Here is a 14,126-nt window from a genome sequence, read left to right as displayed (position 1 = left end):
TTGTTGACATGGGAGGATCCGGTGGATGAGCATAACCTGGACTACGTTGACAAGCTTGAGCTGCTTGTCCACCAGGGTTTGGACGCATGTTTGGAGTCCGGTCAGCTCTCCTTGTTTACCCCATGACAGGCCCGTCTCTTTCCAGGACGTGAGCTGCGTTGGGGTTCCGGATAGGAACTCGGGGGCTGCGACCCACTTAGGGTCGCGCGGCTAGGTGATGTAAAACCACCATGATTGCCACCCCTTCAGGGTCTCCACAAAGGAGCCCTCGAGCCATAAGATGTTGGGCATCTTGCCCACCATGGCGCCTCCGCACTCCGCCTGGTTGCCGCGCACCACCTTAGGCTTGACATTAAAAGTCTTGAGCCATAGGCCGAAATGGGGGCGGATGCGGAGGAAGGCCTCGCACATGACGATAAACGCCGAGATGTTGAGGACAAAGTTCGGGGCCAGATCGTGGAAATCCAGGCCATAGTAGAACATGAGCCCCCGGACAAATGTGTGGAGAGGGAAACCCAGTCTGCGGAGGAAATGGGGGAGGAACACCACCCTCTCATGGGGCCTAGGGGTAGGGATGAGCTGCCCCCCTTTGGGAAGCCGGTGTGCAAAGTCGTTGGACAAGTATCCGGCCTTCCTTAGTCTTTTGATGCGTCCCTCCATAGCGGAGGAGACCATCCACTTGCCTCCCGCTCCGGACATGGCTGGAGAAGGTTGAGCTGGGGAGTGCGGACTTGGGCGCTGGAGCTCGAGTGCGCGAAAATGGATAGGCAAAGGAGGAAGAAGGCATAGGTAAAAAGGTGGATCCTTATCCCCTTATATTGGTGGACACGACTATGCGTCCCCACCAGCCTAGTAAAACTCGCTTATCTCCCAAGCGCCGTAATCAATGGCGCGGTTGGGTTACCCATGCCCGTATTGATGAGAATCCTAGAATATGGGGACACGATCTCTGCTTTAACAAGACGTGCGAAGGAAACCGCCTCGCATAACACGCTGAGATGGGACAGTAAAACGATTCGAATAAAGACTTGGTCGTGGTGTGATGTCACGCTACGGAATAGGTCAGCAGATTAGATTTGTGTAAACATTATTCTCTCTATGGCAATATGTGGAAACTTATTTTGCAGAGCCGGACACTATCTTTTTGTTCAAAATCATCTATGAAGTACTTCGAGGAGGAACCCGCCTTGCAATGCCGAAGACAATCTGCGCGCCGGACTCGTCGTCATTGAAGCCTGGTTCAGGGGCTACTGAGGGAGTCTTGGATTAGGGGGTGTCCGGATGGCCGGACTATACCTTCAGCCGGACTCCTGGACTATGAAGATACAAGATTGAAGACTTCGTCCCGTGTCCGGAAGGGACTTTCCTTGGCGTGGAAGGCAAGCTTGGCGATACGGATATGTAGATCTCCTACCATTGTAACCGACTCTATGTAACCCTAACCCTATTCGGTGTCTATATAAACCGGAGGGTTTTAGTCCGTAGTACAACACATTCATAAACAACAATCATACCATAGGCTAGCTTCTAGGGTTTAGCCTCTCTGATCTCGTGGTAGATCTACTCTTGTACTACCCATATCATCAAGATTAATCAAGCAGGATGTAGGGTTTTACCTCCATCAAGAGGGCCCGAACCTGGGTAAAACTTCGTGTCCCTTGCCTCCTGTTACCATCTGGCCTAGACGCACAATTCGGGACCCCATACCCGAGATCCGCCGGTTTTGACACCGACAGCCGCCATAAGTTCGAGAAAGATTGTTTTGTTTCCTCTGGTACCATCCCAAGTTACTTATGCATGTGCGAACATATTATATGGTTTGGTAGATTAATTACCTCCACTCCATATGTATTCCCTAGCACACCAAGCCACTGATTGATTTGTTCAAGGAGAATAAGTTCCTTCTTAAGAGCATGCCTTATGCAAGGACTTTGTTATGCTTGTTGATGGTTCCCCACCTGAACTTGGTAGTGTTTTGTTGTAAGACTTCTACGTGGTCATGCTTGTCTTGGACAATGTGTTTGCATGTATGTAGCAGAACCAACTCATGTTTTGGAGCTTACTACCATAGTTCATTTCCCGAGAATCTCGCAACATCATCTCGTCGATTTGTGTTGCAACCTTTCCTTTCTGGACATGCTGTCTGAAATAACCCGTTACCAACCGGATCTGAATCTCAGGCAGATATGATGGTTGGAACTTCTTCCAAGAACTATGATATAGGTTCCAGTGAAGTGGACTCACCTAGTTGGAAGCACTATTATTGTAGTATCTTGATTAAGCCGTTTGGTCACTCCCCATGAGGATTTTGCATGACTTATTCTAGATGTTGTTCCTTATGGATTTCGTGCTCCCCAAGTCCGACCTTTGTTGATGGCCATGTTGATGTTTTTTTTTGAACATGACCGTGGAAGCTAGAACATCAAGGAGAACATTGGAAGCGGAGTGCTAAATGTCTCTCGGTCAATCATCCAGGTCTTGTTCCTTGGCAGTGCTAAGGACACACCTGAGAAAGTGTTATCTTCCTTTGCATATGCTTCCTCCATCATTATTCATCATGGTAGTATGATGTATTGCCAAGATCCTTGGCACGGATGTTGGTAAAACCTTCATGAGTTTGGAAATGCTCAAGTTCTTGAGAACATACTCAGACACTAGGTTATATCCTCGGTATCAGTTGGAATGTGCCTCCCATTTGCCGAGTTGTTCCATAACCATAGTTTCCTTTCCGATCTTGAGTATGACATTCCTTCGAACTCCTTCAAACCATCATTTGTGAGTGCCTTAGGCTGGCATAAAAAGTTTCAATGATCTTGGTATCAAAAGTAATTATTTTTGCCACTTAAGGGAATAGTTCCACGAGTCACCTTCACTAAGGTGCCCCGTTATGGTATCATGGGCAACTTAAATCCTCACTACTTTGAAACCCCCCTCACCATCTAATTAAGCGCGGAATTGTTGTCAACCAAATTGAGCCATAACCATCTGTTTCCTTTCCCCCCCTGATGTGTGTCTTGTGTCTCAGCTCAAGAGACGTTTTTTTTTTCGTCTCCCTCCATGAGTTGATCTTGAGTGCTCGATCTTCGAGAAGATCGATTCCTATAGAGTTTCTTCCTGTCATCCTCGTGTTGGACGAAGATCTCGAAGGCAAAAACGTCAAGATCAACATGAAGCAACAAATCAACATCTTCGAGAAGGGCAATTGGATCATGAAGATTGTGCTAGCTTTGTGTCCTCTCTGTCTTCTTACCTCACGTCTTGAATCTCAGGACGAGATTCTTGTTTAGTGGGGGTGAGTTGTCACAGCCCTAGAATTGTTTGCAGATAGTTGCATCACTGAGCATCATGCATCCTGTTAATTTCAGGAAACTTGAAATGAGGAAAGTGAAAGCCTCAAAAATCAATTTAAAAGAAGGGCAAGAACCCTTTAAATTGCATTCATTGAACCGAAAATGCTTCCATCGATGTTTGATAATTTTTGGCAAGGCTTGAGACCAAACCAAAAATAGTGAACATTTGTGTGGAATATTTTGGGCACTGAATTTAAATCACTAATGTATTTGAATTTGCGTTTATATTCTTAATATATCGAATATATCTCCAAATGCCTCTGATATATTTTTGTGTGCTTTTGGAAAGGTCCATAAGCAACATAAAAATGGTCAGAGAATATTTGGCATTGTTTTGAATTCTTTTGAATTTGCAAAATAGTGGCAAATAATAAATAATAGAAAACAGAACAGAAAGACAGAAAGACAGAAAGCTTACCTAGGCTTACCTGGCCTGGCTTTGTAGCAGCCCACCAGGCCCATCTGCCAATCGTCCCCCACCTCCTGCTAGTGGGCAGGAGGGCGCGTGCTCGCCGCGCGCGGGCACACGCGCGACCACCTCCTGCTTCGCCGTGTCCATGCCCCCTTCCTCCCAACCCCGCGCCCAGGAGACGTGGACGAGGCCCGTGCTGACCCCCCCGCCCTCTCTCCCAGGACCCCCTCTCCCTCTCTGCTCTCTTCCCCGATCGCGTCATAGTACGACGCCGTTCGCCGATGCAGCCACCGTCACTGCCTCACCCTGCCGCCATGTCCAAGAGCTCCGCCTTGTTCTCCTGTTCATCCTCACCGAGCCATGCCTCGCCAGAAGCTCTGTGTCTCCTTCACGTCGTCGTCTTCGCCCTCAGATCACCGGAGATCGCCGTCATCGATGCGCCACCTCTAGAGCTGCCCCGACCATGTCGAGCCTTCCGTTGCAAGCGCCGTGAGCCACTCTCCCTTCTACCCCTTCTCCCATTTTCGTTTGCGTGCCGTAGTGCCGTTCCCGCCATAACCGGAGCTAACCGCCGCCCGACTTTGTTGCCGTAGTGGTCTGAGCTCGAATCACCCATGGCCTTGCATCGCATCGCACTCCTGGTGCCTCCAGGATGCCCCTAGCCCTCTATGCGCTCGCCTTCCTGCTCTAGCGCCACGCTTGCACGAAGCCGAGCTCCGGCCGCCGCCTCGCTCGTTGCTGGTGCCTCTGCAGGCCACCGCAGCTCCAACCGCCTCCACCGTTGGATGCGCCACCCTGCTAGCTCCCCGTAGATGCTTCCCGCGCGCCAAACCGGCCCCCGTAGTGAAATCTCAAAGCCCTCCGCCGCGTTTTGGTCGCCACCGGCGGAACTCCGGCGAAGCCAACGTGGCGCCGTCATTAGCCACTAATGACCCCGCTAACCAACCCCTCTCTCACTAACTACTAGGCCCCATGCCCTAACTAACCCTGGGATTTATTCCCTGCTTAGCATAGATTAAACCAGCCAGCGCCACCTATCAGTTGACCATGCCACGTCAGCGTTGACCTGGACCCACAGGTCAGCCTCTGTTCTTGCCCTGTTACACTGACGTGTGGACCCCACATGTTAGGTTTGACCTGGATCGCGCCCTATTGACCTACTGACGTCATGATGATGTAGTGCTGACGCAGTAAAGTTTTCTGGAATTAAAATAAATCAGAAATGATTTATAAATTTCAGAAAATACCCCAAACTTCTGAAAATCATAGAAATTCAACCGTAACTCCAAATCAAATAATTTATATATGAAAATTTATCAGAAAAATTTAAGGAATCCATCTGTACCATTTTCATGCATGTTTGAGCAAGTTAACCTCGTTGTTTAGGATGGAACATGATTAGGGCAAACTTCATAATAGGTTTGGAGTTGGAATTTGATGTAGTTTCGAATTCCACTTCAATTAAAATGACTTTCTGTTGCATTAGCCGAAATCACAGTATATTGGCATGTCATGATCATCCATCATATTGTTGCATTGCATTGATTGTATTCTTCCTTGTTTGTCGGTAATTGCCCCCTCTCAGTAGACGATGTTTCTGATGACGTGATCGATGACACCGATGAAGAGTTATACTATCTTCAGAAGTGCCAGGCAAGCAAACCCCCTTGTTCATTCCGATTCAATCCCACTCTCTCGCTCCTGCTCTCTTTTACGGCATTAGGACAACAACGTTTCAACTGTTACATGCTGCGGTAGCTGAACCCCTTTCCTCTGCATGACCTGTCATTGCCACAGTAAATAGATGAAACCCACTAGCATGAGTAGGAGTTGTTTGACCCCGGATGTGCCTACTCATTCATGTTGTTTGTCATGCCTGCTACTGCTTAGAGTTGAGTCAGGTCTGATTCATCGGGGATGAATTGAAATGGTGTTGAACATGTCCTACTATGTGAGAGCTAAGTGTGTGAACACGATTTGGTAAAGGTAGCGGTGAGAGGCCATGTAGGAGTACATGGTGGGTTGTCTCATTGCAGCCGTCCTCAGGAACTGAGTTTTGTGTTTGTGATCCATGAACAGTTACTACCACACATTGGGTTCCGGTAACTCGGCCCCTCTCGGCTTATTAATCAACTCGATCTCTGTCCAGGAGTTGCAACTAGTTTCTGGTGTTTGTAGGTAGTGTTAGTAGTCTACCAAGTGGCACCCCGTACAGGTGGGCTTGGGACAGACTAGGCATAGTGGCACGGTGTACCAAGTGGCACCCGGATGGTGGGCTTGGGAACCCTGCTCCCATCGTTTGGGGCCGTGAGCGACACCCCCGCCGGATCTCCTTGCGGATGGAACCCGAATAGGCGATAAACCTGGACTAGAGACTTGTTGGTTAGTCAGGTCATGGCCGACTCCCTCGCCCGGCTTCCGCTTGAAGGTTGCCGAGGTACATGACGTGTACAGGGCGATAAGTGGCGAGAGCGTGTGTGAAGAAGTACACCCCTGCAGGGTTATCATTATCTATTCGAATAGCCGGATTCCTCGGATATGGAAACTTGGACCCTTTGCATAGTTCATAGACAAGTGAAAGTGGATACTCTAAAATGCGCAAGATAAGTGTGAGTGCTATGGATGGCGTTCTCGCAGGGAGACGGGAGTGGATCCATAGTGGTGTATTGGTATGGTGAATATGTGGACTCGTGTGCTCCACCTCAAAAGAGTTACTTGCAGTCATAGTTCAGTATAGCCACCGATTCAAAGCTAGCTTGCTCCAGTTAAACTCCACCACCCCTTTGTTGATACCGAGGCATATGTAGATAGTTCTGATGTAAGTCTTGCTGGGTACATTTGTACTCGTGTTTGCCTATTTTATGTTTTGTAGAGAGACGTCAGTCTCGCTAGTAGTTCTCTGTGGACTTCGATGGTTAGCTTGTTACCTCAGCTACGATCTTGTACCCTTGGGAGGGTCTTGTAGATAGTCAGGCTTCTCTGCCTTTTTCATTCATAGATGTTTGTACTCAGACATGTTAAGTTTCCGCATGTGCTTTGGTTGTATGCTATGATTGTTGGGCCATGAGACCCATGTTTGTAATATCTCTCTCCTTGGAGCCTAATGAATAAATACCCTGAGTCGTAGAGTCTTGTTGTGATGCCATGTTGTATTGCACATATTGAGCATGTTGTGTGTATGATTGAAATGCTTGGTATGTGTGGGATCCGACAACCTAGTTGTTTATCCTTTGTAGCCTCCCTTATGGGCAAATGTAGTCTTGTGCTTCCATGAGCCATAGTAGTCCGCTACAGCCCGGTTGACCGGAGTCCTGTTAGCCAGTGCTACAGCAGCTGACCGACATGCTTGATGTTGATTCATGTATGCCTGTCCCCGTATGTTAGTGCCACTTTGGGTTCACGACTGGTCATGTCGGCCTGGGTTCTCTGTCATATGGATGCTAGCGACACTATCATATACTTGAGCCAAAAGGCGCAAACGGTCCCGGGCCATGGTAAGGCGACACCCGTGGGAATACCGTGCGTGAGGCCGCAAAGTGATATGAGGTGTTACCGGCTAGATCGATGTGACTTGGAATCGGGGTCCTGACACGCGTGATGGATGAGAAAAGAGGACAGGATGGAGAAGAGATGGTGTAGCACGGACTCCAAGAAAATTGGTGTTGGATGGGACTCGTGTGGGTGGCGTGTGCCGTACAGCTAGACGTGAATGCTAGTTATGGCCCATGCCACCCCACTATATCGAGCCTATATCGAGGTACGTAGAACAAATTTCCTACAGTCCGTGCTCAGCCCTCCTCTATCTCTCTTCTCAGCCAGCCAGCGGACGCGCGGAGCCCATCGTTTGTTTGCTCACATGCGGCCCCACATGTCAGTGAAAATGCAAGAGGACCCACTGAACCTGGACATCTTTCACCTTGACTTGCTGGTGATGAAAAACAAATCCAATAAAGATCTTCGGTGGCCGCTTTTGGAGTTACTCAAGAGTAGTAAGATTCTATTTACAGTTTAACCTAAGATGCACATCTCATGGCTTCAACTACCACTCTATTTTCTTTCATGACACGACCTGGATGCTGGATGTCCCACTTGTCGGCAAAAGGAGGAAGAACCCAACCAAATCTTCGGTTCTGCTCTCGGATTAGACTAGTTGTGCTAACTTAAAAATTTTATTGTGTACTCCCTCCGTTCCAAAATACTTGACTTCCATTTGTCCAAAAATGGATGTACCTATATACTAAGACATGTCTAGATACATTTATATCTTGTCAAATAGAAGGCATGTAGTATTGTGCAACGGAGGGAGTATAATGGATGCAAGTTTTTGTATTGGGAAGAAGAGTACATCCATATATTGATAGAGCGCAATTTAGTAGATGTTCTATCACTTTTAGCTAGTATATAATAGAGGCTAGACATGAGACTAGATGCGAGGAAGCAACGTCTACTTCTTTACACTCGAAGAAGAGAGAAGCACGCAAGATCGAGCCTTCACAAATGAACAATGAATGCATCGAGAAGGCACTAATCCAACTTACTATAGGAGTAGTCAAAATTATCATTGGAGTTCACGCAAAACGGAGGTCTGTTTGGGGTCGTGCGTTGGAGTTGGCCTTACATGTGGGACCGCAGTTAAGGAAACCGACTATCGGCAAACCCCCACCTCGCCCGCGGCGCGATGGCTGAAGTTAGAGAAACGACGAGGTTGAAGAGATTGCTCTCGCACGGACTCCAAGAAATAATATGGTGTCAGATGGATGTCGTGGTGGTGGCGTGTGCCGTACTCCTGGACATGAATGCTTGTTCTGGCCCATGCCACCCTACTACTCCTACTACTTACTCCTACTATATACTATACTACAAGTATATCGAGGATTCGAGGTGCTGGTTACGTACAACGAACACATTACCATATGGCTACAGTAAAAACACCCGCCCGACGCGCGAAGCATGTGAAGCTAGTACAAATAGTGTAGTACTATTATTGATTGGCCTCATCCGATAACCTGTTGCAATGCACGTACAATTATGTATTCGGAAAATATTTTTTGCCTCGTCGCACCCAAGGTTGTCAGAATCGCGATTCTGTTATACGATTCTACGACTTTACGATCCAAACTAACTCCTATGATTCTATGATTTTAGTTCATAGAATCTACGTTTCTATGATCCTGATAGTGAAGATTCTACAATTTGCGATCTTACCATCGGAGCTCCAATCCGATTCAAAATCGCGATTCTGACAACCTTGGTCGCACCACTCACTCGGAGAAGCGACTCGAAAGCCGTTCATAAATTTAGTAAGTTTATCACAGGCATATCATTTTATTACATAGTACAATAGGTCATCAACCCACATCGACAACGAGGATACATTATAAATACTAATGTTTTCACCACACAACAAATAACAAGCCATGAAATGAGCTTCAACTCAACCATTCCGCGGCGTTGGAAATGCTTGCTTGGAACCACAAGTGATTCTCTGGGACGGGCCATCCGTTGTCGATCTGGAGACCAACGCAGGACTGATCATCCAGGCTGAAGCGGCCTACTATATCAGTACCAGGGTAGGGAACCACCCAAATCTCCGAGGTATAGACACAATTGCTTCTCATAAATGTGTCAACAGCAGTTGGATCGCCTTTCACCATCGTCGGATAGTTTTGTCCAAGGAAGAGCGAGTTTTCTCCAAGACTATCAATTCTGTGCCAGGGAGAAGGAGTTGGCGCTAGCACCCTAGTATCCATCCCGAATACCATGCAACGGGTGTTGGAATAGGTCCGGAGAGTGCGACCATGGGAGACTACACCTGCTTCCTTAGCAGTAACATCATCAGTGGGCTGTATACACACAAGAAGAGGTGATCCATTGGAATTAGTTGCTCGTCCTCATCCTCGTGATCATCACCATCGTCATATCCCCCTTGGTTATAAAAATCTTCAAGTATAGGTGGTGGGATTTTCACAGGACCTTGGAAACACAAGAAGAAGGTTAATTAGTAAAGGGAAACTTGCTAACCCGCATGCATGTGGATGAAACAATTATAATTACTGTGGAAGACAAATGTGCCAAAACAACGAGGATGCCATGCAAAAACAGTGCAACGAGTGGTGGCAGCAAACACAAGGCCCTCGTATTCAATTGCATCACAGTACTCATCCATGTACAGAAACTGATTTTTGAGCAATATCCATTGAGTGAAACCATCGAGGACGGCAACAAGCTTGTCAAAGTTAGCAACAACATCATAGTTTTTGTAATTCCAAGAGCGGTTGGGAACTCGACAAATTGCTATCTTCCGTAGACGACAGTCACCATGATCATATTTGAACATGCGTACATTACCGGTGTGCTCAACCTCTGGGCAGTGTGCTGAGATTTTTGGAAGTGGAACCCGGTGATGAGTGTACACATTCACAAGTTCCCACTCGTAGTTGGACCCAATGTAAACAACCCAATATCCATTTACGCCCGCCCAAGCCTTGCCCTCAAGCGATGGCATCTTAACATCAGACGTATCATTATCAAGCAGCATCAACTTGCACAGGGCGAGGCCTCCGTCGTGACGGCACCAGTCATCAGGGTCATGGCGAAGAAGATAGGGGAGATCAAACCGCTCCTTGACCCTTGGGTTGCTTGCAATGATGTTATTAGTTGAGTCGAGAATGGGCTGTAACGAACCTGCCATGTTAGCCGAGGTGATGACGTTGCACCGATCAATGAGTTCCTCCACCATGTCATCTTTCAGATCGGGGCAAGAATAACAAGGTCGTTTCCGGCCTGTTCCCTCCATGGAGAAGACCATCGAACAATGGCAGAAGAAAGAGTGAAGGGCTGAAGGAAAATGGAGGAGGGAGAGGAAGAGCGTGCGATAGCAGTTCAAAATCGAGAGGGAAAGGCGAAGAGTCGATGGATGGTTGCGAGTTTGCCATGGTTCACGAAGAGGCGCCCCGGCCTACACGTCCGTTCGGAAATACGCCTACTACTCGCCGTCATCTCACTGATATGCTGGAACGGGACCACATGTCAACGAAACATGGTGTGTAATTTCTCGTGCAAAATGCGATCTGGCCGCGTTGGCCCGAGGTGCAGCATTAGTTATCGACCTTTATTTTTTTAATGGCGTGCCGATCAGTTTTGAAGCACGACTAACTGGTAATGTACGTAGAGAAAATATAAACTACTCTACCACTACCCCACATCCAATACTAGTAGTATAAAAGATATATATATATATAGGCCGGAGCTTTAGTGCTTTCTTGCTAAGGGCTGCCCACTTGCTTCTCACACTACCACCCTCTCTCTAGATCTAAAAATGACGGCCCCTCTCTCCCTCCTCACCGGTGGTCACAGATCCACCGGGGAAGAAAAGGACGTGCAGCGTTGACGCGCTCGTCATCGGCGAGCAAGGTCACGCACTGACGACAAGGTAGTCCTCTCAGACCTAGCGCTCGCGCGGGATGGCCTCCACCCCAAGGTCGCTGCCGTAGTGTGTGCGGAGGACGACGACCATGAGCGAAGCCACTTCCCGCCGACCCTCAGGTATGCTACCTCTTTTCGAGCCATAACCTTGTTCTATTGCCCCATCTGCTACGTCGTTGCATGTGGATCTTTTTCCACTCCACCATCTTCCCAAATTGCTATCCTCTACTCTGCTGGCCATGCAGACGAAAACCATAATTTGCACTATTAAAGGAAACCCTACTTCATGCAGACTAATCCATGTCTGGGTTGAATAAGGAAAGGAAGGGAGATTGTACTGTCCAAGAGAGTAGGCATCGAACCCGCATCTAGGTTGAAAAGGGGAAAATCAATATCTAAGGAACGAGTCTCGTGTCTCTTGGTTGAAGAAGGGTAGAAAGGAATGACAACGCAATAGAGAATGACCAGGTCGATCGGTTTGTTGTCCTCGCATAGGAAAAAGGTGGCTAAACAGAACAAAAATGGGACCATAATCCACATATGCTGCCTGGATATTTGTTGCTCTGGGCAACCATACCTCCCTCACCACTCTGCGTCCTTGGAGGTACATCGTACTGGTGCCTCCCATGCTCTTATTGCCACTTTTCTTGTTGTTAGTATAACGCCAGCAGTCAAGTCAAGCAATGCTACTGCTAAAGTGATGCCACATTTAACTAATGCCGCTCTCAGTCTAATGCCACCCATAAATTTAAGCAATGCCATTTAACGTCACTAGATTATTTCAGGGTTAGCTGTTGATTGTGGATGTATTAAAGATTTTTCAGCTATAATGCATTCTAATGCTGTTGCACAGCCAGTATACCAACGATGAGACTTGTTACTCCCGTCAGATTTTTGCACTGTTAATGCTTATAGATTACATACCTCACTTTCATGAGATAAGTTAATTTTTTTGTAAAGTGTCACCAAAATGCCAAGGCGCTGATGTCATTTTATTTTGGTTAAACTGCACAGACAATTATGAAGACAAGAGGAAAGGTCAAGAGTGGGCACCTCCTCCTCCGGCTGTTCTCTTGAGGAGGTCTGTATGTTTGTCTCTAATGCCTGTCGACTACATACCTGACATCATGATGTAATGTTAAGTCATTTCCTTTTGTACACTGCCACTAAATTGTCAAGGCGGTGATGGCATTTTATTTTAGTACAACTGCACAAAATTTTCTTAAAAGAAGAGGAAAGGTTAGGAATGGCTCACGTTTCCAGAAAAAACTATGTATGCCTTCCTCACATCAGCCGCTGTTGCTTTATTTATTCCTTCAAATAGGTGGTTAGAAACAGTCTTGCTACCTTTTCCCATTAAGAAATTGGAATGCTTATATTTGTGAGTCTATGCTTCAACTAGTGCCACTTTTAGAGTAATCACACTTTCAATATCTATGCAAACAGGGATACTCGATTTTAGTGGAACTGCACAAAAAGTCCAACTGGCTCAACATTAGGAGCATGTTTTTTCCCAACCTTTATATCCAATTGGTGGCACTATGAGCTATTCATTACGAAGGTACATGGTTTGCTACTATCTTGCTACTCTTTTTGTACTGTCATTAGATAGTAATACTAGTGGTTTGCATGTGAATTTATTGGCAGGGTGGACCTACATTGGAGGTGCAGGACGGGATTCAATGATTGGATGCTCAATTTCAGTTGTATCAATTTCACCTCTTCCATCACTGCGAACATGGATATCCTTGGTCTGATAAAGAATAGGTGCTATATTTCTGCTCTGAACCAGCAAATCAATTTAGTATGAAATTGTCCAGGGCAAAACATAACTATATCAGATTGTCCAGTGCAGAACATGACAGATGCTAAGCGGAAGAGACATGTTTAAACCGAAAATACAAGGTGTGGTATATGTTTACTAGCTGCTTGATATTTGTGCAGACAGAGATGGCTGCCCGTTGCTATTTTGCAAACCAACAAAGTGCCCGCAATTTTGGTTGAACTGCACAAGAGAATAGTATAGTCACTACATGCAGTGCCATTTGAAAATAGACATAGAAAGATTGGATAGTCACTTCATGGACTGTGGAAAAGTAGTACTGTACTATTTATTGGCCAACCTAGGTGCTTCATTGCTTTGGTCTGATTATACAATGGACATCATTTTGCCTAAGTTAAAGTTTGTATTCCGGAAATAGTCTCGCAGTGTGATCGAGGGAAGACCAAATCATATTGCAGTGCATGTTCCTCCATCATGTCTGGTTCATTCTCATGGTTCCAGCTGTTGGTCAAACCACTTATGTTTGCAAGAGGAATTGTAGACTTCACAAACAAATTTGTCTTTCAGTCTGTATTGAATGTTGGCCAATAGAAGCATCCATGTTAGTAGGAAGAACAGATGTTTTTTCTAGATCTTTGCTTTTGGAGTTACATATTTGTATATGATCTGTGAGTCATTGAGATGCATTAACATGTTGATCTTATGTATGGTAATCATACTAGTTAGTTTTAGTTGTGACGCAAGATCCGAAGTGGCTGATCTTTGCTTTTGGAGCTACATATTTGTATATGATCTGTGAATCATTGAGATGCATTAACAATTACTTATTTCTGTTCGCTCAGTGTTTACAAGTTACTGATCCATCACTAGCTAGGCTACAAATGCGCTCCTGGCAGTTTTATTTGCGACGCAAGATGCGAAGTGGCAGTTTTTTGAATAAAAATGCCTACCTCTAAAGAAACTGACAAGCTCGTATGCAAGCAAGTGCCTCCTTATCTCAAGCCAATAGAAAAACTGGCTCCTCCTAGTGGATTTCTGACATCTGGGTCCCATGCCATTGTCAACATAGTCAATAAACGAGAGAATTGCACAACGAGCGGCTGACACCAGGGACCCAGCAGCTCGCCTAGTTATTTTTGTTTTGGGTTAATTTGAT

The sequence above is a fragment of the Triticum dicoccoides genome, chromosome 5A (assembly GCF_002162155.2).
Source record: "Triticum dicoccoides isolate Atlit2015 ecotype Zavitan chromosome 5A, WEW_v2.0, whole genome shotgun sequence".
NCBI classification, from domain to species: Eukaryota; Viridiplantae; Streptophyta; class Magnoliopsida; order Poales; family Poaceae; genus Triticum; species Triticum dicoccoides.
The sequence above is the reverse complement of the archived record's forward strand: the minus strand, read 5'-3'. Positions refer to the sequence as shown.